Raw genomic sequence first — 26,884 nt, forward strand, 5'->3', positions numbered from 1 at the left:
GCCCCTCTGATCTCTGGGATGGGGAGGCAGCCTGGTCACTCTGACACCTATCTAGGTGTGGTGCTCCAGTCCCTGCCCTGATGTGTGTGGAGGGGAAGATGCTGGTGGACTGGCTTCTCTGGGCATTATGGTACTGTGCCTCCGAGGACGTCAGGGCCCCACTCTGCTGCGGCGTGGGATTGGAGCTGCCACCAGCACATGCGTCCACTCTGAGAGGGGGCAGGGCAGGGGTGGGGCCTCAGAGAAGGGGGTGGGGCAAGGGTGTTCGTTTTCTGCAAATAGAAAGTTGGCAAGCCTAGGGCTGCTGCAATGCATTCTGGGCATGTGGGCTGCCATGGGGTGAGGGCTGCCGCAGTGCGTTCTGGGCAGGGGGGCTGCCATGGTGTGGAGGCTGCTGCAGTGCATTCTGGGCCTGTGCATTCACAGTGCATCCCCTACCGTGGGGTGAGGGCTGCCCCAGTGCATTCTGGGCAGGGGGGCTGCCATGGTGTGGGGGCTGCCGCAATGCATTCTGGGCCTGGGAGGGCTTGCCATGGCGTGGGGGCTGCCGCAGTGCATTCTGGGCCTGGGACAGGGCTGCTGTGGGGTGGGGGCTGCTGCAGTGCATTCTGGGCATGTGGGGCTGCCATGGGGCGAGGGCTGCCGCAGTGCATTCTGGGCAGGGGGGCTGCCATGGCGTGGGGGCTGCTGCAGTGCATTCTGGGCCTGTGCATTCACAGTGCACCCCCTACTGTGGGGTGAGGGCTGCCGCAGTGCATTCTGGGCCTGGGGCAGGGCTGCCGTGGGGTGAGGGCTGCCGCAGTGCATTCTGGGCCTGGGACAGGGCTGCCGTGGGGTGGGGGCTGCCGCAGTGCATTCTGGACGGGGGTACTGCTATGGGACAGAGGCTGCTGCAGTTAGGGTTGCCAACTTGGTAATATTTAAAAACCAAACACTTCCCCTAAAGCCCCACCCCTGCCCCATCTCTTCCCCCCAAAGCCCCGCCCCATCCCATCTCTTCCCTGAGGTCCTGCCCGCCTGTGGCTTGCTGCTTTTCCCCTCTCACTCCTCTTGCCCGGGTCAGGAGGGACTTGCCTGTGGAACCGTTGTTGGGAGCTGCAGCCACGCGACGCAGGCAGGAGGTGGGCTGGCTGAGTAGGGGCTGGAGCAGAGCAGGTGATGACCCAGCGCGCCCCCCCCTCCCCCCACACACACACACAGTAACCGGACTTTGGGTGTCCTGTCAGTAGACGTGACCGGACACTGGTAGGTCCCTTTTTCGACCAGACTTTCTGGTCGAACACTGGGCACCTGGCCACCCTATCTGCAGTGCATTCTGGGCTGGGACAGGGCTGCCATGTTGTGGGGGCTGCCGCAGTGCATTCTGGGCCTGGGACAGGGTTGCTATGGGGTGAGGGCTGCCGCAGTGCATTCTGGGCCTGGGACAGGGCTGCTATGGGGCTGAAGCTGCCACAGTGCATTCTGGGTTGGGACAGGGCTGCCGTGGGGTGAGGGCTGCCGCAGCGCATTCTGGATGGGGGTGGGCTGCTATGGGGCTGAGGCTGCTGCAGTGCATTCTGGGCTGGGACAGGGCTGCCATGTCGTGGGGGCTGCCGCAGTGCATTCTGGGCCTGGGACAGGGTTGCTATGGGATGAGGGCTGCCGCAGTGCATTCTGGTTGGAGGTGGGCTGCTGTGGAGTGGGGGCTGCCGCAGTGCATTCTGGTTGGAGGTGGGCTGCTATGGGGCTGAGGCTGCTGCAGTGCATTCTGGGCTGCGGGGTGCTCACCATGGGGTAGGAAGCTTGTTTGAGCTCCTGCTGCAGTGTGTCTGGGGACACTGGGCCATAGTATGGGGCCAGCACAAGCAGGAGGTTAGGCAGCCTCCAGCACAGCCAATGTTTATCTCAGGACTGGGCGTTTTTGTAAGAGATCTGGTTCAAAGAGGAATTATTTGGAGCAGTCTCTGACCTGTGTCACACAGGAGGTCAGACTAGATGATCACAGTGGTTTCTTTGGGCCTTGGAATGCATTAATAATCTATGAAAGAGCTGGAACGAAGTTGCTGTCCTGGCCGAAGATGCAGCTGAGTCTGCGTAACTCTGGCAACAGGCAAAGACTCTGGTTCAATGGTGGCTTGGCTCCCGTCAGCAGTGTGGCACCAGAGATCCAGCTCCACAGGGCTGATTTAAACCCTTCCTGAGAGTCAAATGTTTGTGCAAACCCTTACAAATAATCTGCCCCAGCTCCCTGTCACAGGTGGCTGGGGGGGGGGACGGGCCCCGGGTAATGTGAGAAGCAGGTTAATCAGGAGACTCTATTGTATCATTAAATATTGAAATAGCCTTCCCGGCTTCAGTGAACTCTCCTCTCAGCAACGGTGTCGCTCTGTGTTCGTGACTTGGGGGAGTTTGGTACCGCCCGGGCAGCTGGCTGGGAATGGGGATTGTGCTGAGCCTGTGACTGTATGGTAAGGAGCGTCGTGTTGCAGGGAGTCCTCTCCCCATGCCATGCGGCGTCCTCCAGTCCAAGGGGCTGGATGGTTCCCCCACAGCAGTGACTCGCCAACACAGCTTTCCCCAGTGGGAGGAGCGTTCCTCTTTCAGCCCCCCGTTTTCAGGAGGAGCTTGTTCTTGGGCTGCTCTTTCTCCACTTGTTCCCAGTCCAGGGCAGGGCAGTGGAAAATGGCTGTGAGGAGCAAGGGGTGTTTCCCCAGTGGACTGACCCGGCCCCTTGGGTTCTGGGCTGTGCTGCGCCTTCCCGAAACTCACTCCCAGCCCTGGAGCCTGCAGGTCTCTCGCTCGGGAAGAGGCCGATATTCTTAGCTCATTTAAGGAGTGGTTTGAATTTCCGACTGGATCCATCTGCTTTGTATAGACCCGCTCAGGGAGTGCAAAGAATGGCAGGAAAAGCTGCAGATCGGTAAGCGCGTCGTCCAGAAAGCTATTGTTCAGGGTGTGACGGAAGCCAGCTCCAGCCAGACAGGGCTGGGGCAACTCTTCTGGTTTGGGGGAGGCTAGTGCCCAGTGTTTGTAGCACAGATTTCTGCAGCCCACAGCATCCCTTGCCTTAGGTACCGAGGTGCGGTCTACTAAGACTACAGTTCCCAGCCTGCAATGCAAAGGCAGGGCAAGGTGGTGCACTGCATGCTGGGACTGTGGGCCCAACCTCTGGAATGTGAGGGCAGCTGGAGTGCTCTCAGTTTGACACGTGATGGGTGCGCTTCAGAGGCTGCCCATAGGTTGCCAATGAGGCCCCGGGGGCTGTGGCAGTCACTGCCTGATGGCACATATTAGTACCGTTGTACAAGGCACTGGTGAGACCTCATCTGGAATACTGTGTGCAGGTCTGGTCTCCCATGTTTAAGAAGGATGAATTCACGCTGGAACAGGTTCAGAGACAGGCTACTAGGATGATCCGAGGAATGGAAAACTTGTCATCTGAAAGGAGACTCAAAGAGCTTGGCTGAGGGGGGATATGATTGCTCTCTATAAATATATCAGAATGATAAATATCAGGGAGGGAGAGGAATTATTTAAGCTCAGTACCAGTGTGGACACAAGAACAAATGGATATAAACTGGACACTAGAAAGTTTAGACTTGAAATTAGACGAAGGTTTCTAACCATTAGAGGAGTGAAGTTCTGGAACCCCGGCAAAAGACATATCTGGCTTCAAGACTAAGCTTGATAAGTTTACGGAGGGGATGGTATGATGGGATAGCCTAATATTGGCAATTAATTGATCTTTGATTATTAGCAGGTAAATATGCCCAATGGTCTGTGATGGGAAGTTAGATGGGATGGGATCTGAGTTACTACAGAGAATTCTTTCCTGGGTGCTGGCTGGTGAGTCTTGCCCACATGCTCAGGGATTAACTCAGGGGTCGGCAACCTTTCAAAGAAGTGGTGTGCCAAGTCTTCATTTATTCATTCTGATTTAAGGTTTCGCGTGCCAGTAATACATTTTAACGTTTTTAGAAGGTCTCTTTCTATAAGTCTATAATATATAACTAAACTATTGTTGTATGTAAAGTAAATAAGGTTTTTAAAATGTTTAAGAAGCTTCATTTAAAATTAAATTAAAATGCAGAGTCCCCCGGACCGGTGGCCAGGACCCGGGCAGCGTGAGTGCCACTGAAAATCAGCTCGCATGCCGCCTTCGGCACCCGCGCCATAGGTTGCCTACCCCTGGTTTAACTGACCGCCATATTTGGGGGCGGGAAGGAATTTTCCTCCAGGGCAGATTGGCAGAGGCCCTGGAGGTTTTTCGCCTTCCTCTGCAGCGTGGGGCACGGGTCACTTGCTGGACTCTGCACCTTGAGGTCTTTAAACCGTGATTTGAGGACTTCAATAACTCAGACATAGGCTAGGGGTTTGTTAAAAGAGTGGGTGGGTGAGATTCGGTGGCCTGCACTGTGCAGGGGGTCAGACTAGATGATCATAATGGTTCCTTCTGACCTTAAAGTCTATGAGTCTATGTCATAGGACTTGCTGGCGCAGGTAAGTCATTTGCTCCTCGCCCGTCTCTGGGGAGCAGCAAATCTGGGAACTGGGGCAGAGAGGCTCAAGAGTGTGGGCCGAGCAGTCTGGGAGGAGGAGCTCTAGGGGAAGCCAAACCTGGGGAGAAGGTCTGAGCTGGATGCTCTATGGTGGTGCTAAGGTTTGTGCTCATAAGGCCAGGCCCCGGGCCAGGGGAGTCTGGCCCCTGCCTGGAGGTGGGGAGTGGCTCCTGCTCCTGAGGCTTGGCTTAGGGCATCAGCTTTTAGTTTATTCCTGAAGTGTCACCGAAAGTGTCCACTTTCTCCCTATTTCTAGTGTCCTGGGCCTGTGGGGACAAGTGGGCGGCATGGCGGCCCAGTCTTCACTGGCCTGCCTTGCTCTAGGGGGTAGCTGGAGAAGGGGCTGAGGGACAGGCTAGTAGCTGGCCAGGATGTTGCCTCTGATGTTCTGAGTGCTGGGAAGGCTGCTGCATGTCTCAGGGAGCGTGGGCAAGTTCCTGGGTCTCATGGGGCCAGAGGCGGCCCCCCCGGCCGCACCAGGCACGGGCGGCCCAGCTGTTCCCCCCCGGCCGCACCAGCCACGGGCGGCCCAGCCGTTCCCCCCTGGCCGCACCAGGCACGGGCGGCCCAGCTGTTCCCCCCCTGGCCGCACCAGCCACGGGCGGCCCAGCCGTTCCCCCCCGGCCGCACCAGCCACGGGCGGCCCAGCTGTTCCCCCCCGGCCGCACCAGGCACGGGCGGCCCAGCCGTTCCCCCCCGGCCGCACCAGCCACGGGCGGCCCAGCCGTTCCCCCCCCGGCCGCACCAGCCACGGGCGGCCCAGCTGTTCCCTCCCCGGCCGCACCAGCCACGGGCGGCCCAGCTGTTCCCCCCCTGGCCGCACCAGCCACGGGCGGCCCAGCTGTTCCCTCCCCGGCCGCACCAGCCACGGGCGGCCCAGCTGTTCCCCCCTGGCCGCACCAGCCACGGGCGGCCCAGCTGTTCCCCCCCTGGCCGCACCAGCCATGGGCGGCCCAGCTGTTCCCCCCTGGCCGCACCAGCCACAGGCGGCCTGTGATGGTGCTGCCCGTGGGAGCCAGCTGAGGTCACTCAATCAGGCTGAATTGCAAACAGAAGGGGGCAGACAAACCCCAAAAGCTGGTGGATATTCCAATACTTAGATTTACCAACCAGCCCAAACAGCTTCTATAGTACCTCACTGGTTAGTGAGAAGTCCAAACAACGCAGTTCCCTTAAAGTACCCAGCCTCAGGCCTCCGTCCAGACACACCTGTCAGATATGATGATTATTACTGAAAATCTTACTTCATCATATAAAAGAAATGGTTCTTCCAATCCCAAATGATCAGCCACATACCCAGGTCCAATTATAACTTAGATCTTACCCAAAGTACACGCTTAGAGCCGAGTCTTATTAACTAAGCTAAAATTTATTAAAAAAGAAAAGAGAGAGAGTTGGTTAAAAGATCAATATACAGACAGACTTGAATTCAATTCTTGAGGTTCAGACACAGCAGAGATGAGTTTGTAGTTGCCAAAAGTCCTTTTAGAAATAGTCCAGAGGTTACAGTCCAATGTCCATACTCAGGGTGACTCCAGTCAATGACTGGGGATCTCAATCCTTGTGACTTAAGGTTTCCCCCTCTTGAAACCCAAAGCAGATCTGAGATGAAGAAGGATCGTGTCCCAGGGTTCTTATACATTTCCAGCAGTCTTTTGGCCGAGAAAACAATAGGCTTAACTCTCCTTCCTAACATCCTGGCAATTAGCACAGGGTAATTTAGGACACAGGTTACCACAACCTTCAAAGAGACACATAGACAATAATGCTATTTTACTCAAGTATCATCACAAATGTTAATATTCCTTTTTTGATCTTCCAATCAAAGCTATAGCGATAGACAAGACTTGTTTGATTATATCACAAGACCTGAGCAAACACCTCCCCTTCTATCTCTAACACTGCAGACTTTCAAAGCTCTATTCATTTACATATCTTCCTAACCAGTCCTTAAGGTTCAACCATGGGTCAGGTTAATTAGAGTTAATTAACTCTTTCTGGCCCTGTTACCTTCCAATGAAATATTACGTTACACTCATAACATCACACGGCCCAGCTGTTCCACACTGGCCATACCAGCAACAAGCATCCCACCTGTTCTCCACTGGCCGCACCAGCCACAGGCGGCCCAGCTGCTCCCCACAGGCTGCACCAGCCACAGGCGGCCCAGCTGCTCCCCACTGGCTGCACCAGCCACAGGCACCCCAGCTGTTCTCCACTGGCCTCACTAGGCCACAGGCGGCCCAGCTGTTCTCCACTGGCCTCACTAGGCCACAGGTGGCCCAGCTGTTCTCCACTGGCCTCACTAGGCCACAGGCGGCCCAGCTGTTCTCCACTGGCCTCACCAGCCACAGGCGGCCCAGCTGTTCTCCACTGGCCTCACCAGCCACACGCGGCCCAGCTGTTCCCCACTGGCCGCACCAGCCACAGGCGGCCCAGCTGTTCCCCACTGGCCTCACCAGCCACAGGCGGCCCAGCTGTTCTCCACTGGGCTGATGAGCCACAGGCGGCCCAGCTGCTCCCCACTGGCCGCACCAGCCACAGGCGGCCCAGCTGTTCCCCACTGGCCTCACCAGCCACAGGTGGCCCAGCTGTTCCCCACTGGGCTGATGAGCCACAGGCGGCCCAGCTGCTCCCCACTGGCCTCACCAGCCACAGGCGGCCCAGCTGTTCTCCACTGGCCTCACTAGCTACAGGCGGCCCAGCTGCTCCCCACTGGCCGCACCAGCCACAGGCGGCCCAGCTGTTCTCCACTGGGCTGATGAGCCACAGGCGGCCCAGCTGTTCCTCACTGGCCGCACCAGCCACAGGCGGCCCAGCTGTTCCCCACTGGCCTCACTAGCCACAGGCGGCCCAGCTGTTCCCCACTGGGCTGATGAGCCACAGGCGGCCCAGCTGCTCCCCACTGGCCTCACCAGCCACAGGCGGCCCAGCTGTTCTCCACTGGCCTCACTAGCTACAGGCGGCCCAGCTGTTCTCCACTGGGCTGATGAGCCACAGGTGGCCCAGCTGTTCCTCACTGGCCTCACCAGCCACAGGCGGCCCAGCTGTTCCCCCTGGCCTCACTAGCCACAGGTGTCCCAAGTGTACACCTCTCCCTGTGGGTCTGACCAGCTTCTGTTCTGGCCCGAGTCTGCTCGGGTGAGGACTTTCCCCAGGGGAGGCATGTGGGCCGCAGTTGGCCCAGGCAGTCCAGGGTCCATGCCCTGGGATAGTGCTACTGCCAGGGTTTATTGGCTGCGTTGGCAGAGAAGAGGGGTCTGTGCTCCCCTTGCAGGGATGCCCTGGGTTACTGAATCAGAGCTCACACTGGGGATAGACTCGGCTTTCCACAAGGCAGGTGAGGAGTGGCTGGAGTCCCCGTCACTTGGAATCTTTGAATCACACCTGGGAGTATCCGAAGAGCAGGGGCGGCTCTAGGGATTTTGCCACCCCAAGCACGGCAGGCAGGCTGCCTCCGGCGGTTTGCCTGCGGAGGGTCCGCTGGTCCTGCGGCTTCGGCACACCTGCGGGAGGTCCGCCAAAGCTGCGGGACCAGCGGACCCTCCGCAGGCAAGCCGCTGAAGGCAGCCTGCCTGCCGCCCTCGCGGCGCCGGCAGAGCACCCCCCGCGGCTGGCCGCCCCAAGCACGCGCTTGGTGTGCTGGGGCCTGGAGCCGCCCCTGCCGAAGAGCCGCTCTCGCTCGGCCAGGAGCTGCGGGCTGTGTGGGCAGCACTGGGTGGGAGGGATAGTCTGGTCTGTGGGAGGATGCAGGAGTCTGACCGGATCCTAAGGAGAATGGGACCCAGTGCACATCTCAGGCCCTGTGCACTGCTCTCTCCAGCTCCCTTGCTCCAGTAGGTGTAGGTGGTCTGGTCTGGTCAGCATGGCCCCTTTTTGGCAGTTGGAGGTTGCTGAGCACTGGGATGTGTGGTTCAGGGTTGGGGGACAAGCCTGTTTGCCCTGCATTCTCTCTCTTCTCATGATGCTGTTCTGATGAGGTGCTGGTGGCTGCCAGCAAGCCTGTCTGTGCTATATGGGCAATAACAGGAGCTGATGGGTGTGCTTGCCACCTTTCATTCAGGTTAAATGGAAGAAGTAATTAGCTCATTTATGGAGTAAAAGAGCAGAAACAATAGAAGCCATCACCCAAGGGACTGGCCACAGGGTTTGTCCTGAGCAAGAGAGGTGTCCCTGGAGACTGACCCTGAACGCAGGGGCTAGGGCATTGACTGGTTGCAGTGTGTGTATCTGTGCTGGTGTCAGGGAGGAAGCCAGAGAAGCTGTCAGGAGCATGGCCCTGAAAGGGATCGGAGACGGAGTTCCTTGGGGCACAGGACAGACTGGTGAGGTGGGCTTGGAAAGTGTGAACCTGCCTGCTGATTGTAAACAAACAGGCTTGCATCAAAGAAATACCTGGCTCATATAATCAGTTTCTCCTCCTAATGGAAACAACCCGGCAAGGCCCAGGATTTTGGCTAACATCTCGGGCCGAGGGGCAACAGTACTAAGCCAGCACAGCGAAGCCACGGGTCCCAGGGCTGCACCTGCTGGAGGTGAAAACAGAGGCAACTGATAGTGGCTGCACTAGGATCCTTCTCATGTTGAGCACCTGTATTATTGTGTCTGTCCCAGGGGCCCTCAAACTTCCTTGCACCGCAACCCACTTCAGACAACAAAGTTATGACATGACCCGGGGGAGGAGGGGAGACCCAAAGGTGGGGGAAGAGGGGGCTGGAGCCTGAGCCCCGCTGCCCTGGGTGGGAGTGGAGCTCAGGCTTCAGCTTCAGACATGGGTCCCAGCAAGTCTAATGCTGGCCCTGGCAACCCCATTAAAATGGGGTCGCGACCCACTTTGGGGTCCCAACCCATAGTTTGAGAACCGCTGGTATCTGAAGCCAATGCAATGGCACAGGGCAGAGCGCGTCTCCTAGGGTAGGTCTACACAGCAGCAGCGAGTCTCAGAGCCCAAGTCAACTGACTTGTGCTGCAGAGGTACAAATAGCAGAGCAGGTGTCCCTGCTCCTGCTGGAGCCAGGCTCTGACACCTGCTGAGGGGGAGGGGCATAGGCCAGGCTCCAGCCCCAGTGACACAGGCCACACGGCTACTTGTAGCCCCATAGTGCGAGCCGCGCAAGCCCAAGCCAGTTGTCCTGGGCTCTGAGCCTTATTGCCGCGGGTTTTTGTGCTAGGTCACTCCCCCCATTCTGTGGCAGGGACAAGCTCTCCATGTGCTCTCTGCTGGATCAGGGACCTAGATCTCTCTGCCCACTGCTCAGATTGGGTTTCTGGGGCTCAGTGAATGGCACAAGCTGCCACAGTTGCTGTGAGTGTGCCGTGCCAGTGCCGTATCCCAGAGGGGGAAGGCAGGAATCAGGGTGCTGAAATGCCTGACCCTGTCAGGTGCCGTCCAGTGAGGATATGTGCTGCAGCAGCTGGCGGCTCTAGCAATCCCTGGGCAGACGCTGTCAGCAGCCAGCTCAGGCCACCTGCCTCTTGTGCGTAGTAAAGGAATCACTGAACTTAGAAAAACTCCTGGTAAAGTCTGTGCGAGAACAAGGTTGTTCCTCTCTGCTGCACCAGCCTGAGCTGGCCTGTAGGCCAGGGCTGCTGGTCTCAGCTGACAGGCCCATCCTTGCAGATTTAAAGGTGTAATACATTGAAAACAAAAACATAAGTTATAATCAAAATACATCATAGCTCATCTGCATAATTTATTCTCCTCTGAAGAGTTTAATCTATCAACTCCAATAATAAACTCATCAATCCCCTTCACTGGTTGGCAGGGCTGCATTTTATGGTTCTGAGGAGACGCTAATGTTATGAGCATTGAATTTATCTCTGGAATCGCCTCCTCTGCAGATGAATGCCTTTGACAACATTGAATGCATATTCAGCCAACGCCACGTTCTGCAGGGCCAGACATCTTCATTTGTAACTTGGAGCCAAAACCTGGTGCCTAACTGGGCCCAGCTTGTCAGAGGAGTCTAGAGCCTGGGGCAAACGTTGGGGAGGAGGCGTTAGTTGTGCTGCGCCTGGGTCATTGGGAAATGGGGGCTGAGGGGCAGAAGCAGTGGGATGTGTCAAACTGGAGGGGATCCCCATCCGCTGGGCCATTTAAAACTGGTCCCCACACATGTGGGGAACCCTCCGTTAGCAATGGCCAGGTTGGATCAGACCCCACGGGCAGATGCTGCAGAGGAAAGTGTAAGAACCCTGCAGGAGCAGATAAGGGATAATCTGCCCCCCATAAAGATCTCACCTTGGTCTCTAAAAGAGTTTGGTGGAAGCCCTGAAGCAGGAAGTTCAATGTCCCTTCCAAAACTTGTCATCATTAATTAAGAACCTAAGAACAACCACACTGAGTCAGACCAGAGGTCCATCTAGCCCAGTGTCCTGTCTTCTGACAGTGGCCAGTGCCCGGTGCTTCAGAGGGAATGAACAAAACAGGGCAATTTATCGAGTGATCTACCCCCTGTTGTCTGGTTCCAGCTTCTGGCAGTCAGAGGTTTAGGGACACCCATAACATGGGGTTGCATCCCTGCCCTTCCTGGCAATAGCCATTGCTGGACCTATCCTCCAGACACTTACCTAGTTCTTTTTTGAACCCTGTTATACTTTTGGCCTTCACAACATCCCCTGGCAAGGAGTTCCACAGGGTGACTGAGTGCTGTGTGAAGAAACACTGCCTTGTGTTTGTTTTAAACCTTCTTCCTATTAATTTCATTGGGTGACCCCTGGTTCTTGTGTTATGTGAAGGGGTAAATAACACTTCCCCAGTCACTCTCTCCACACCAGTCATGATTTTGCCAGAAACAGACAGGAGTGGAGGAGCTTTATCGCTGCCCTGAATGCCAGAGGGGTAATGGGAACATGATGATGATGATGATTCATGATTTTATAGACCTCTATCATATACCCCCCTTAGATGAACAGTCCCAGGCCTTTGCAATTTCTCCTTATATGGAAGCTGTTCCATACCCTTCATCATTTTTCTTGTCCTCTGTACTTTTTCCAATTCTAATATATCTTTTTTGAGATGGGGTGAGCAGAGCTGCACACTGTATTCAAGGTGTGGGCATACCATGGATTTATATAGTGGCATTATTATATTTTCTGTCATATTATCTATCCCTTACTTAACATGCTGTTAGCTTTTTTCACTGTTGCTGCACTTTGAGCAGATGTTTTCAGAGAACTATAAACGATGACTCCAAGATCCCTTTCTTGAGTGGTAACAGCTAATTTAGACTCCATCATTTTGTATGTGTAGCCAGGGCTGGTGCAAGGAAGTTTTGCACCCTAGGCGAAACTTCCACCTTGCGCCCGCCCCCCCAAGCCCTGCGGCAGCTCCCCCCCATGCCCTGAGGTGCTCCCCCCACGGCAGCTCCCCCCGCGGGGAGCCGTGCGGCGCCACCCCACCCCAGCTCACCTCTGCTCCGTGTCTTCCCCGAGCACGCCGCCCCCACTCTAATTCTCCTCCCAGGCTTGCGGCGCCAAACAGATGATTGGCGCTGCAAGCCTGGGAGGCAGGAGAAGTGGAGCAGCGACCGCGCGCTCGGGGAGGAACCACTGTAAACAAAAAAATGGGGGCACCGCTTTTTGGTGCCCCCAAATCTTGGCGCCCTGGTCACCCGCCTAGTTCGCCTTAATGGTAGCACCGGCCCTGTGTGCAGCCAGGATTATGTTTTCCATTGTGCCTTACTTTGCATTTATCAACAATGAATTTCATCTGCTATTTTCTTTCCCAGTCATCCAGTTTTGTGAGATCCCTTTGTAACGCATCACAGTCTGCTTTGGACTTAACTATCTTGAGTAATTTTGTATCGTCTGCAAATTTTGCCATCTCACTGTTTACCCCTTTTTCCCGTTCATTTACAAACATGTTGAACAGCACAGGTCCCAGTACAGATCTCTGGGGAACCCCATTATTTACCCGTCTCCACTGTAAAAACTGACCATTTATTCCTATCCTTTGTTTCTTCTTTGAGCGCTGTCCCTGTGGGTGCTCCACTTCAGGTGTCGGTGCGTCCTGGCGCCGCTGATCGGAGATTTTCGGTAGCAGTGCCTGGTCAGGACGCGTGTGCACAGTAACCGTCTCATGGTGCTGTTGGTGATTCAACTAGTGCCCGCATGTCCCGTCTCCCTCAGTTCCTTCTCAACCGTCCTCAGCTGCACATGGAACTCCAACGGCAGTGTCACAAAATCATCTAGAAAAGAGTTAGAAATAGTTATTAGTTAAGTTTAGTTCTCAGTTACTTTATAGTTGATCTAGGTTTCCATTTTAACCAGTTAGATTCCCTAACAAAAGAACAAAACAAAACAAAACAAAAAAATGCTTTCGTCACGCAGTTTACAGCAGGGACGTTTTCAGATATGCCTGTCTCCCCAGGTGTTAAAAGGTGCACTTCTTGCAAAGATGCAATACCAATCTCTGATGGACACTCCCTTTGTGTCCGATGCTTAGGTGAGTCGCACATACCACAGAAGTGCACTCACTGCAAAAATCTGAAGGCTGGGGCAAGGAGAGATAGGGACCTTCAACTCAAACTCATTTTAATGGAGAAATCCCTAATGCCTACATTGGACCCTGGACAGACCACGACAAGGGACTCTCTGGGCATAGCCTCCATTGACAGACAATAAAATCGAGGAAAAGGGTTACATCATCACCAAACTGAGAATTGTTAAAAAAAAAAAACATTCTTTGGCGACATCTCTGCCCGCAGTGCTGACCTCATCCAGAGCAAGCACCTTTGATGCACTGGGCACCTCCGGCAGGATGAAGGAGTCGAGTGGCTGGCACAAAATGGCCTCCTCCTCCACGGCACCGACTACCCCTGCAAAGGGCTCAGTACCACAACATCTACCACACAATCGCTCCCCCTCCGGCACCGAGTTCATTGGCGCCGACCACGAAAACGCCAGAACCAACGATTGTGGCACCTAGGAAGGCTACGCACCAAAGATCTGCACCAACCTCACTTCCACATGAGGAGGCGACACAGAAGGATATGGCACCGTTTATGTTGGCACCAATCACCCTAATACAGACATCTGACATGCAAGCATCATCTACACCCGGATCTCCACTACTCGACATCAATTGCTCACCGGTACTGACGGCACCGGGCCAACCTGATTCTCCCATTGGCACACCTTTCTCAAGTGATGAGAATGATGATGCAGAGGAGGCAAACTTCTCTTTGGGACACTCCTCCCCCACAGGCACTGAACCTCATTATAGACCCAGGGAAGAGAGCACCAGGGACCTGCCACCATGGCTCGCTAACCCCTGGATATGCCCTCCCATGCCATTTCCTGGCCAATGGCCACAATGGGATCCATGGGCAGCCTACACGTCTTAATTCCACAGACTTCCCTCTTCCCACAGGAAGCCCGTACGCTCTGCACCAATGTCAGTACCCAAACCCTCTGAGGTAGCAGAGGAGGGAGAGGAAGAGAGGAATGACACTTCAGAACAGGAGGCCTCCCCAGAGCACAACTCCTCTTCTTCCCCTGACAAAGCAGTTATGCCCCCACCTCCTACTACTATAGATGACTTTAAACAATTTCAGGAGCTATTCCAGTAGGTGGTTGAGAGTCAGAACATTCCTCTTGAAGAGGTACAGGAGACACAACACCAGCTCCTTAAGATCCTACACACTTCCTCCATGTCGAAGATCGCATTACCCATCAACGATGCCTTGCTGGAATGGGCAGACATAGTGTGGCAAACTCCTGCCACCATTCCCCCAACCAATAAACGTACGGACAGGAAGTCTATAAGGTGACTTATAGACTTCCTGTCCGTACTGTTAGTCTATAAGGTGCCTTCTGTTAGTCTATAAGGTGCCACAGGATTCTTTGCTGCTTCTACAGAACCAGACTAACACGGCTACCCCTCTGGTACGGACAGGAAATACCACGTACCAAATAAAGGAATGGATTTCCTGAACTCACACCCAGAACCAAACTCATTCGTAGTGGAAGCAGTTAACCGATGGGGCAAACAATCCCAATTCAAATCCACATCCCTGGTCAAGGATTGGAAGAGATTAGACTTCATAGGACGCAAAGTTTGCACTTCAGCGACCCTACAATTCCGCACAGCTAACTATACAGCACTACTCTCAAACTGCGACCATGACAACTACTCCAAATTGACAGAATTTGTACAGGATGTCCCTGAGGAAAAAAGAGAACAATTTCGGGCCATCGTCAACGAGGGACAGCTTATTGTTAGAACAGCGCTTCAGGCATTCCTCGACGTGGCAGACACAGCAGTGCACACGATGGTGACAGCCATTGTCATGCACAGAGCATCCTGGGTTTATTCATTGGGCATCCCCAGAGAACTACAACACAAGGTTGAAGACCTTCCCTTTGACAGAGACAAGCTCTTCTCTGCTAAGACGGACGTGGTCCTCCACTCCATGAAAGACTCTAGAGCGACACTAAGAACCCTCGGGATATACACCCCTCCCCAACTGGAGATGCTGATATCACCATACAATCAGAACAGAGACAACACGTTGCAGCGCCAACAGAGACCATACGATGGACAAAGACAAAGAAACAGACCATAGAGATGTCTCCATAACCAATCTCAGACTGCGACCTCCCAACCGCCACCAAACAAACTGCAGTTTTGAAACGTTGGTTGAGGGTCTGACCGACTTCCCGCGACCACCAGCACCACTAGAACGAGCAACCCAAATTTTTGGTCATGGACTCCAACCATTCTACTATATGTGGAACACTATGACCATGGACCACTGGGTTTTGGAGATCATCCGGATGGGTTATACCATCCCCTTTACTTCCATCCCACCTACCCACTCCTCCCATGTCCCTTGTCAGGGACCCTTCTCATGAGCACCTATTGAGAAAAGAAGTAGATCACCCCCTCTACAATTAGGGGCCGTGGAACAAGTTCCAACACAACACAGAGGGAAAGGGTTTTACTCCCATTATTTCCTGACTCAAAAGAAAAACGGAGGTTAGAGACCCATACTAGATCTCAGAAAACTGAACAAATTTGTCCGCACCCACAGATTCGAAATGATGACACTGAACTCGATCATCCCAGCGCTGGAAAAGGGGGCTGGTTCTCAGCCCTCGACCTACAAGATGCGTATTTCCACATTACCATCCATCCTTCTCACAGATGATTCCTACAATCCACAGTGGGACAAGATCACTTCCAATACAGAGTACTGTCATTCCGACTGTCGACAGTTCCACGAGTCTTTACCAAAACCCTTGTGGTGGAAGCTGCTCATCTGCACAGACAGGGAATATTGAAATTCCCATACTTGGACAATTGGGGGATGATTTTCTCATCAAATGGAATGCTCCTCTCCAATACGCATGCCCACCGATACCTCTGATCTCCAGAGTAATACACAAAATATGAAATGATAAGCCAAAATAATACTCATAGTACCAACATGGCCCAGACAGACTTGGTTCCCTTACCTGACGACACGCATGGTGATCTGCACACCGTTCACTCTCCCTCACCTACGGAATCTTCTCTCTCGGGACAATGGTCAAGTCCTCCACCTGAGACTTCACCTGAAGGTATGGCTACTTCATGGCGCTGCCCCAACAAACTGGCTGCTCAGAACAGGTAGGACAAGTGGTAATAAACAGTAGGAAGCACAACACACGTACTACCTCCCTCCAAAAACGGAAAAGATTTTCTGTGGTGCCAAAACAAACAGATATCTGCAAGCCAGGCACCACTTCCACTGATCATGGATTGTTTATTACCCCTAAAGAACTCAGGGCTCGCTACGAGTTTACTTAGAGTTCACCTTGTGGCCATCACAGCTTTCCAACAGGTAGACAGGATGTCAGTATTTGCCCACCTGATTACCAAGTGAAAAGACCCAAAACCCCCTAACCTAAGCCTGAGTGGGACCCAACCTGAACCAGACCCGACCCTTCCCCCAATCCTGAGTCAGCAACGCCACTGCCTTGTCCTTGGAGCTGATCCTGGAGGCTGGGCCATGCCACAGGCAGGAGGCTGTGAGCAGACACCGCCCAAGCCAAGCGGGTCCGGTTGTTTTCTGACATGACCTGAACCTGACACTTGGAGTTGGGTCCTCTCAGGTTGGGTTGCAGAGCCCTAAATCACAGCCCCTGGCCTTGCCTGGCATGGGGCCACCACAGGCCCTCAATGCCTGGACACAGGAGAGCTGCCTCATTCATTGGTGCAGCCGTAGCTGCTGGAGCCCAAGCATTGTTTTTGTTAGGTCCTACATAAATAGTGGTTGGTGTTTTCCTTACCTATTGCAATGTATAGGTTCTGGTACTCCCAAGGGCTCTTCCTTGGGATAGCAGTAGGACGGGAGCAGAGGGTCACAGCTGGGCCATATGCGGGATGGGGGTCACAGCAGGGCCATACATGGCGGGGCTCACAGCTGCACTGTACACGGGGGTGGGAGGGTCACAGCTGGTCTGTACACGGGATGGGGGTCACAGCTAGGCCATACATGGGGGGGATCACAGCTGGGCCATACGCAGGATGGGGGTCACAGCAGGGCCGTACATGGGGGGCATCACAGCTGGACCGTATGTGGGGGTGGGGGGTCACAGCTGGGCTGTACACAGGATGGGGGTCACAGCTAGGCCATACATGGGGGGGATCACAGCTGGGCCATACGCAGGATGGGGGTCACAGCAGGGCCGTACATGGGGGGCATCACAGCTGGACCGTATGTGGGGGTGGGGGGTCACAGCTGGGCTGTACACAGGATGGGGGTCACAGCTAGGCCGTACATGGGGGGGATCACAGCTGGGCCATACGCAGGATGGGGGTCACAGCAGGGCCGTACATGGGGGGGATCACAGCTGGACCGTATGTGGGGGTGGGGGGTCACAGCTGGGCTGTACACAGGATGGGGGTCACAGCTGGACCGTACGTGGGGGTGGAGGGGTCACAGCTGGGCTGTACACAGGATGGGGGTCACAGCTGGTCCGTACGTGGGGGGGATCACAGCTGGGCCGTACGTGGGGGTGGGTCACAGCTAGGCCGTACATGGGGGGGATCACAGCTGGACTGTACTTGGGGGTGGGGGGATCACAGCTGGACCGTACGTGGGGGTGGGGGGGTCACAGCTGGACCGTACGTGGGGGTGGGGGAGTCACAGCTGGGCTGTACACAGGATGGGGGTCACAGCTGGACCGTACATGAGGGGGATCACAGCTGGGCCGTACGTGGGGGTGGGGGGGTCACAGCTGGGCTGTATACATCATGCTGCACACAAAAAGAAGGCACTAAATATTTCAGAGGAAGGAATCTCAGTTCCTGTGATTTCTCTGCCAGTGGATTCTAGAGTGAAACTTATAAATTGTTAAAGGCCTGCTGGAGAACTGAGCATTCGCACTGAGCCCCTCACGGAGCCTCTGAGAGTCGGGCTCCAGCCCACCCCTCCACTGACCGTGCGCTCTGGAGCTGGGACCCTGCCACCCCCCGCTGACCCCTGGCAGGGCCAGCCTCTTTGGTCCACGAGCTGGAAGGTGTTTGGGGAGCCCCAGACCTGTGAGCTCGAGCCAGGTCCCTCTGCTGCTGCCCGCCAGTGTCTGTGCCCGGCCCGTTCTGTGGGCTCGGTCTGTCTGTCTCAGACACGCCCTTCGTCGTGTCTTTCTCCTGCCCCACGTGCCCCCATGGCGGCTGAATGCCTGGCCCTGCCTGGGGCTGACCTGGGCCTGGTGATGAGTGACAGTCCATGCTGATCCCTCTAGATCTGCCTGCTGCCGGGGATAGCCCAGGACTTCTGGGGGGGGGCGTTGCAGGTTCCAGACAGGGCTGGGCTGGGGGCTCTGTCCCTCCCCGGGGGGTCGGTGCAGGTTCCAGAGGGGGCTGGGGGCTCTGTCCCTCCCCGGGGGGTCGGTGCAGGTTCCAGACGGGGCTGGGCTGGGGGCTCTGTCCCTCCCCGGGGGGGCGGTGCAGGTTCCAGACGGGGCTGGGCTGGGGGCTCTGTCCCTCCCCGGGGGGTCGGTGCAGGCTCCAGAGGGGGCTGGGGGCTCTGTCCGTCCCCAGGGGTCGGTGCAGGCTCCAGAGGGGGCTGGGGGCTCTGTCCCTCCCCCGGGGGTCGGTGCAGGCTCCAGAGGGGGCTGGGGGCTCTGTCCGTCCCCGGGGGGGCGGTGCAGGTTCCAGACGGGGCTGGGGGCTCTGTCCCTCCCCAGGGGTCGGTGCAGGCTCCAGAGGGGCCTGTGGGCTCTGTCCCTCCCCCGGGGTCGGTGCAGGCTCCAGAGGAGGCAGTGCTCGTTGCCTTGAGAAGCGGGGGGAGGATTGCTCCCACCTCCCCAGGCTAGGGACACCCCAGCTCTGCTCTCTCCCCACCCCTGCTCAGTGCGCAGGTGAGGTCCCTGGGCAGACAGGGGGAGGGGCTGGGGCTGGGTGCTCAGCTCCTGTGTGCCAGTTCGTCCTATCCACACTGCTGCCCGACAGAGCCCCTGCTTATCCTGCCCCTGTCCGTCTGCACTGCCCTCTGGCTCTGGGGTGGGTGCAAGGGGCACTGCATGCTATTGACCTCCTGCCCTCTCTGCGTGTTCTCACCCCTAGGTAGATGAAGAGGGATTTCCATGAATCTCAAGCCTGTGACGTTCTCATCAGGTAGGTCCCCGCCTGTAACCCTCTGGGGAGCAGCCCTTCGGGAAGGCACAGACCTCCCGGGCGGGACGGGAGTGAGGGGGAGCCTGGCGGGAGCCTATGGCAGAGCTCAGGCAGGCAGCTGGAGAGGGATGCAGAGATGTGGGTGGGTGGGACAGTGCAGAGCCCAGAGGGGAGGCTGGGGGACGTGAGCTTGCTGCCGTGGGGAAGTGGGGGGCTGATGAGGACTGGAATGGGGGGTGGGGATGGACGTGCCTGGAGCAGTGCTGGGAGGGGGATCCGGTGAAGGGCCTGAAGAGGAAGCAGGTGGGCAGGCTGAGAGGGGGCCAGTACCGGGGTGGGGGAAAGGGCCTGGCCTGGCCCAGGCACTGAGCAGCCAGGAGGGAGGGGATGTGGTGGCATTTGGGCAGGTTCTAAAGGACGCAGAGACGGGATCTCTGCATGTTGCACGTACACGATGGGAACTGACTGCCTAGGAAGGAAAACTGCGGGAAGGGATCGGGAGGTCAGAGGGGATCCCAAGGTAAATAGGACTCAACAGTGTGACACTGTTGCAAAAAAAGCAAACATCCTTCCGGGCTGTATTAGCAGGAGTGTTGTAAGCAAGACTCGAGAAGTGATCTTCCGCTCTGCTCCGCGCCGATTAGCCCTCAAAAGGAGCAATGCCGAGGTTCTCAAACTGTGGTCCATGGGCTCCGTTCTGTTGGTTCATGGACAGTTCCCTCTAAGCTGTGCGCCTGGGCGGCCGCACACGAGAGAATGAAGGGCCACCCACCTAACTGGAGCTGCGCAGGTGCGTCTCCACTAGTTAGGTGCCTGGACCCTGGAGAAGACGCCCATGTAAGGTCAGGTGGTGGCCTTAGTGGAAATAGGGGGTAGGTGGGAGGGGGCAGGGGGTGAAAAGGGGGTGGGGGGAATTTGGGACCTGCAGGGCTGCGGTGGCCAGAGAAAAAGGTGACTTTCCCCAGCTCCAGGGAACCTTGCTTCAGGGCTGCAGCTGACGGGGAGAGACCTCCCCTCCTTCCCAGCCCCAGCTCTGTGGCTGCCGTGGTGGGGGAGAGACCCCCCCTCCTTCCCAGCCCCAGCTCTGTGGTTGCCGTGGTGGGGGAGAGACCCCCCCTCCTTCCCAGCCCCAGCTCTGTGGCTGCCGTGGTGGGGGAGAGACCCCCCCTCCTTCCCAGCCCCAGCTCTGTGGCTGCCGTGGTGGGGGAGAGACCCCCCCTCCTTCCCAGCCCCAGCTCTGTGGCTGCCGTGGAGGGGGAGAGAGGGCACATCCCTCACATTAGAAAGGTAAGACGACTGATATTAAAATATGAGTTGTGGGCTTTTATTTGTAGAACAAAAAAAGTTCATTATTATTAAGGGTTTTTTATATAGCACTTTATCCAAAGCCCTTCACAATAGTTAGCTAATGGTACAAACAACATTTGGAAAGTATCAGGGGTTAGCCGTATTACTCTGTATCCACAAAAACATCCGATGAAGTGGGTTTTTTACCCACCAAAGCTTATGCTCAAATAAATCTGTTAGTCTTTAAGGTGCCACCGGACGCCTTGTTGTTTTTGTGTATCATCTGGAAAGATTAAGTGGTCCACTTAGACCTTCAGCAATTTTCAAGTGGTCCGTGAAAAAAAAAAGTTTGAGAACTACTGGAGTATTGTGTCCAGTTCTGGGTGCCACATTTCAGGAAAGATGTGGACAAGAAGCAATGGGCTTAAACTGCAGCAAGGGCGGTTTAGGTTGGACATTAGGAAAAACTTCCTCACTGTCAGGGTGGTTAAGCCCTGGAATAAATTGCCCAGGGAAGTTGTGGAATCCCCCCTCATTGGAGATGTTTAAGAGCAGGTTGGACAAACACGGGTCAGGGATGGTCCAGATAATACTTAGTCCTGCCTCAGTGCAGGGGACTGGGCTAGCGACTTCTGGAGGGCCCTTCCAGTCCTACAATTCTATGATCTGACAGGTGCCTGGATATGCCCCACCCCAGAGCAGAGTGCAGGTGTGTGCCACCCCCACCCCAAGCAGCACCCAGCAACCAGCAGGGAAGGCGGAGGCAGAGGGATCCAGCAGCCGCCTGGGCTGTGCTGGCAGGAGGGTGTAACAATGCTGGTTCTGGTGGGACCCAACTGAGAGTCTCAGTTCAGGACAAATTGCTTAGAGCAGGGCAGTTACATCCCAAGCCTGGGTTCCTTTCCACTCCAAGGCAAACCAAACCAGCCAGACAGCGAGGACTTCGGTCTCACCCCACTGGCTAACCACAAGTCACACAATCAATTCCCTTAGACACTCCAGTCTCCCAGTATCCCCACCAGTGCCACTCGTCCTGGGGATGAATGGTTATGAAAATCAACACCCCAGTAAAAGAAAAAAGGTTCTCTCGATCCCAAAGAATCAAGCCCCAGACCCAGGTCAATATACACATCAGATCTTACCCACAAATCACGCTGTTGCCAATCCTCTAGAATCTAAAATCTAAAGGTTTATTCATAAAAGGAAAAAGGTAGAGATGAGAGCTAGAATTGGTTAAATGGAATCAATTACACACAGTAATGGCAAAGTTCTTCGTTCAGGCTCGAAGCAGAGATGGAATAAACTGCAGGTTTAAATCAAGTCTCTGGAGTACATCCCCCACTGGGATGGGTCATCAGTCCTTTGTGTAGAGCTTCCGTTTGTAGCAAAGTCCCTCCAGAGGTAAGAAGCAGGATTGAAGACAGGATGGAGGAGCTGCAGCAGCTTTTTATAGTCTCTTGCCATGTGGTCTCTGCTTTCTTTGTCCCAAAGACAATCATTCCAGCACATGGCATGGAAAAACCTCAGAGTTCTGTGCATAGGCAGGTCCCTGCATGCCTTGCTGAGTCACAAGCTGTACCTGCCTTCTCTCAATGGGTCAGTTGTGTAGCTGATGGTCCTTAATGGGCCATCAAGCAGGCTAGGAAGCAGGGTAGGCAGAGCTAACACCAACTTGTCTGGGTGTCACCCAGAAGCACAGCATAAGTTTGAAATACAGACAGTATAGAGCCAATATTCATAACTTCAACTACAAAATTGATACACACATATAGACGCCATAATCATAACCAGCAACCCATAACCTTGTCGTAGATGCCTTATTTGACCCCCTTTATACAAGACTTGGTACCACTACAGGACCCTGGTTGCAACAATGATCTATACGGTCCCAGTTCATGTCAGTAACGTCACAGAGGGGAAATGTGGGGCAGAGCTGTGGAGGTGGTAGGGGATGAAAGGGGATATGGGGAGCTGAGAGCGGTGCCGGGGGGTGGTATGTGTGTGTGTGCTGGCTGTTACAGCAGAGGAGCAGCGGGGAGCCAGTGTCTGATCTGATTTGTGAGGTGAGTGTGTATGTCTGTTTGTGTCTCTCTGTGTGTCTGCCTGTGTCTCTGTGTGTGTTTGTCTGTGTCGCTGCATGTGTGTCTGTGTGTGTGTCTCTGTCTGTGTGTGTGTGTGTGCCTGAGTGCGTGTGTGTGTGTGTGTATGTCTCTGTTTTTGTCTGTGTGTGTGTCTGTGTCTCTCTGTGTGTCTGTGTATGTCTGTGTCTGTGTGCATGTGTGTCTGTCTGTATCTGTGTCTATCTGTGTGTGTCTGTGTGTGTGTGTTTGTGTGTGTCTGTCTCTGCATGTGTGTGTGTGTCTGTCTCTGCATGTGTGTCTGTCTGTGTGTGTGTCTGTGTGTATATGTCTCTGCATATGTGTGTGTCTGTCTGTGTGTGTCTATGTCTCCGTGTGTGTGTGTCTGTGTGTGTCTCTGTGTGTGTGTCTATGTCTCTGTGTGTGTGTGTTATGCATGGGGATTAGGGTATGGAGTGTTTGGGCAGATTTAGGAGCTGACAGGTCCAGCCCCGCCGGTTACACTGCCCCAGCGGGATTTGCCGTTGCCTTTGTGTTCTGGGAGACGGGATGAGCAGCAGCGGGTCTGCCCCGTGCTGTTTGTTCCTAGGTCCCCTCTCCTTGGTCTCCGTGGACATTGTACTGGGTCTGGTGTTACTCTCTGTTCCGTTCCTTACGTATCCTCTTGCTCTGTTTGCTTTTGGGACAGCACCGTTTGCAGGCTCTGTGCTGTGCCAGCTTTTCAACGGGCCCTTGAAGGAGCCCTCCAGGGGTCCCAGTCTCCCTTAAGAGCAGGCCACAGGCCTTAACACCTCCAAGGCTGAGCAGCTGGGCTCCAGCCCTGCTCTTTCACCCCATGAGCTCTGCCCGGCAATTCCAGCTGAGACAGGCTCTGGCTCAGGGACCCATGGACCATAACAGTGACACCATGCAGCCGTTCCAAACAGAGGAGGGTTTAGGGGTCCCCTGGAGCATGGCGTGGGGAGCCTGTAGACCAACGTAGGGCAGCAAAGACACAGTCCAGACCGGCCAATGCCAAGGCTCCCTTTGCTGTAGGAACCACCTCGGTGTCTGGCCCATTGGAAGAGCTGTGTCTTTCCTGGGTGTGCAGATCCACACCTTGGAGAGACATGGCTGCTCCAACCTGACCCCCAGGGGACCGAGCTATGGCCTCTCGGGGAAGGGGAATACTTACGCCAGAGAGAACCCCTCCCATCAACCTGGTAGCATTGTGAGTGCAGACATACCCACAGCCACCTCCCCCATTGTCCTCTTCCTGCCCACCTGTTGTGCTCACATGTGCTGCCTGCCAGAATTGCCCCTGGATGGGGTCAGTAGTTCAGTCCTTGAGGTTCCCACAGTCTTTCCGCAGCCTCCATGGATCTGGGTCAGTTCCGGCCAGTCCCGAACAACCCGTTCATACCATCCCAGACAAACATCTCCTGTCTTCTGCTTTCCTCCAAAGGCAGCATTTTAACCCTTCGACTCCTAAGTCACTGCCATGTGTCTCGCGGTCTGGAGCGGTTCACAGCCGTGAGTGCCAGCCTCAGGGCAGACTGTCAGAAGCTGGGCAGACGCCCCAAACCGGTCGTGTGTTCTGTGATTAGATTTCACCAACCCAGTAACAAGTGTGAACTCCTGAAGCACTAGAACAGTCTTACCATGGAGTCACAGACAGGCCCCGGGGCCCTCCAGTCTGTCTGCCACCCACATCTCATACCAAAGACAACGCTGGTAGCCAGTCCTACAGCAAACTAACGCAGGATTTATTAGCTAGGGAAAAGAAACGAGAGCGTTATTTACACGTTAAAGCAGGCAACATGTCCACACCAATGAGTTACAGTCTCTAGGGCGAGAGAGTTGTAGCAATCTGTCAGCACTGATAGGGCTAACCCTGGTTGACCCTGGGGATCTCTGCTTCCCTTCCCTAGCTCCAGCCCTGGGAGAGTCCAAACAGCAAAGAGTGACATGAACAATTTTCTTGTGGCCCTGTTTTGTTCCCTTCTTCCAGCATTCAAGCTGATGGGACAGGCTTTCCTGCACCTAATGCCTGCATGGGTGTGAGAGGGCCCTTAACCAAGTCTTTGTATCCTGATGTTCTACAAGGGCCCATTGAGTTCTGATCGTCCTTTCTGATGGGCGGTGGACCATTCCTCCTGCCTGGGTTCACAGGCATTTCTGCAGTTATAAAGCAAAGCTTACATATCACCCTGTAGCATGGGATACAGACATTACCAGTGAGATTAACTCAGGCAGCAGCGTACAAGCGTTCCACGCGGTCTAAACGCTGAACACATTCTTGTAAGTCTCACCCCTAACTTGGACAACACCAACATACTGGAGAGCTGCACTGGTGTCCAGCTATGAATTTGTCAGTGCTCAGCTGACACCTGCAGCCTTGGCACGGGCTGGTACCTGCTCTGCCAGCATCACACCCTGCACATCAGTCATAACAATATTACAGAGGATTCCCACTTCATCCTACTCGCCGTCACGTGTTGCTCTGTTTGCTTTTGTGACAGCCCCTCCCCCGAGCAGGGTGTTCATGGAGCTCTCCACAGAGAAGCCTCTGGTGACGAGGAGGCAGAGTCTCTTTCCTGAGTGGTTACAGTGTCTGTTTCCTATAGGCCCAGGCTGAGGGTGGCCTGGTGAGCCAGGTGCTGGTCCCCAGGAAGCTGATGAGATGCTGCCCGAGGGCTTGGGTTGACAGGTACTTTGGGGAGGCTTAAATAGCCAGCTGGCCCAGTGGACACCAGTCTCCCAGTGAGAGGCCCTGGGCTCTGCTGTGTGCATGCTCCCTCCCATAGGAGACTTCCCCGGTCCCTGACCCCCCCAGTAGCGCTCCCAGCCCCTGTCCCCCCATAGGAGAGCTCCCAGCCCTCTGTATCTGAGGTCCCCGGCCCCCCTTGCCTCTACTCCCCATAGGAGAGCCCCCCACCTTCTGGCTCCTACATCCAGCAGCATCCCATGATAAGCGGGTGATCGATTCCGGCTCAGGCAGGCCCAGGCCAAGGGAAGGGGTTCGGGTTTGGGCGAGCTTGGCAAAGCCTCCCCAGCCACGCACAGGGCAGGGATTTCAACCACAACGGTTGTTAAAAGCAAAAGGAAAGTGATGTTAAGGGGAAATCCGCTTCGTTTCATTCTTCCCCCAGCTCTGCTGGACCCGGCTCCCTGGAGAGCGTCCCAGGACCCCCCTCCCTTCACCCCATCACTGGGATTAAGAGCTGCCTTTCAAAGCCTCACTGATCCTGGCCAGACCAGGCTGTTTGGCCGTAGCTCCTTTTAGTCAGGCCTCAGAGCACTACCCTGCTGCCCACCACCGAAGTATCTGAGCACGCTCCCAGAGCTTTTCACACCCCTCTTTGCAGAGGGCCTGGGGGGGGGATTGAGGCCTCATCTGAACAATGTGGCTCAGTTAATGCCTCAATAGGAACCTTAACATTTGCATGTATCCACTTGTTTAACTGCCCACCTGCAGTGCTGTTTGCAGAGCGAGAGCTCTTGGCTGGTTAATACAGTGGCCATTGCAATGGGCCAGGCAAGGTGCCCCAGCTATTCCCCCTCCCCCGGCCTGCCGAGATCACTGGGGGCAACAGGCCTGTTCCCCCCTTGGTTTCTCTCAGGGACTAGCTGGAGGTGGCAGGTTTCTGCAAGGCTGGATGGGCCTAGCATGGGTCTAGCAGGATCCTGGCCATCGAACGGCAGAAGGAGAACCCTAAAGCTTCGGGCGGGCAGCACATGGCAGATGGAGAGCCCATGCTGCCTACCCATGCACATATGGACAGCCCAGAACCACCCCGAGTTTAGCTGGGAGCAGCCACCATCTCACGTTCACACTGGAGTGCATCTGTGCCAGGAACAGTTTGCAAAAAGGTACCTTAAAAGTGTGCGAGCACAGTGATTCAATGTGCAAATACAGCAGGTGCCTTTGCTCACTTCTTTCTGTGTGTGCACTGCTGAGAATCAGGCTGAAGCATCTCTTCCCTCTGTGATCTCCTGTCCCTGAGATTATGAGAGGGGGAGGGTCAGGGCAGCTGGGTCCCAGTGAGCAGAGGGATGGGGAGGATCAGCGCAACTGGGTCTCAGGGAGTGGGAGGGTCAGCGCAGCCAGGTCCCAGGGATGGGAAGGGTCATTACAGAGGGGTCCCAGAGAGGGGGAGGGTCAGTGCAGCCGGTTCCTAGAAAGCAGAGGGAGGGTGAGGGTCAGTGCAGAGGGGTTACCTATTATTTCATAGAATCATAGAATCTCAGGGTTGGAAGGGGCCTCAGGAGGTCCTCTAGTCCAACCCCCTGCTCAAAGCAGGACCAAACCCAACTAAATCATCCCAGCTAGGGCTTTGTCAAGCCTGACCTTAAAAACCTCTAAGGATGGAGATTCCACCACCTCCCTAGGT

At 55.3% G+C, this 26,884-nt stretch overlaps 1 protein-coding gene across 5 annotated transcripts in view; it reads left to right on the top strand.

The window, feature by feature from the left end:
• SHANK3 (SH3 and multiple ankyrin repeat domains 3) overlaps positions 1–26,884 on the top strand; it is a 748,791-nt gene that overhangs the window by 12,627 nt on the left and 709,280 nt on the right. For 4 of the 5 annotated variants that reach the window (XM_045026870.1, XM_045026889.1, XM_045026909.1 and 1 more), the window contains exon 2: positions 19,096–19,146. The gene's annotated coding sequence lies outside the window, so the exon portion shown is untranslated. Of the gene's footprint in view, positions 1–1,104; positions 1,156–19,095; positions 19,147–26,884 lie in introns of those variants that run through there. The other variant, XM_045026879.1, reaches the window with a different exon arrangement.

The sequence above is a fragment of the Mauremys mutica genome, chromosome 1, assembly GCF_020497125.1.
Source record: "Mauremys mutica isolate MM-2020 ecotype Southern chromosome 1, ASM2049712v1, whole genome shotgun sequence".
Classification (NCBI taxonomy): Eukaryota; Metazoa; Chordata; order Testudines; family Geoemydidae; genus Mauremys; species Mauremys mutica.